A 415-nucleotide genomic window follows, 5' to 3' on the forward strand; every position below is an offset into this window, starting at 1 on the left:
ATCCAAGATCTGATTCTTTTATGTCCTGATCCAAACCTCATGACCACAGGTGAGGCTTAGGACATAGATGGACCAGTAAATCCAGTTTAGACTTAACTCTTTCTTCACCACAACCGACTGAAGCAACACCCTCATTACTGAGGATGAGATCCCGATCCATGGATCCATCTCCTGCCTGCCATCAGTCAGGAACAAGACCAGATACCTGAACTCCTCCTGAGAAATGTTGAAAATTCACCAGTAGAAAAACATTCATGCTGCTGTTCTAACTGGAAACAGTCCATCAGTTATGGAAGCGATTGTGTTCCATAATCCTAATTAAAATGGATTAATAGAAATGCTGTTTCATTTTCAACATGTACCTGATTTTTTTGACTCATAAGTAAAATTATAAATACATAATCCAAACTGTATG

Source organism: Austrofundulus limnaeus, unplaced genomic scaffold (genome assembly GCF_001266775.1).
Source record: "Austrofundulus limnaeus strain Quisiro unplaced genomic scaffold, Austrofundulus_limnaeus-1.0 Scaffold72, whole genome shotgun sequence".
NCBI classification, from domain to species: domain Eukaryota; kingdom Metazoa; phylum Chordata; class Actinopteri; order Cyprinodontiformes; family Rivulidae; genus Austrofundulus; species Austrofundulus limnaeus.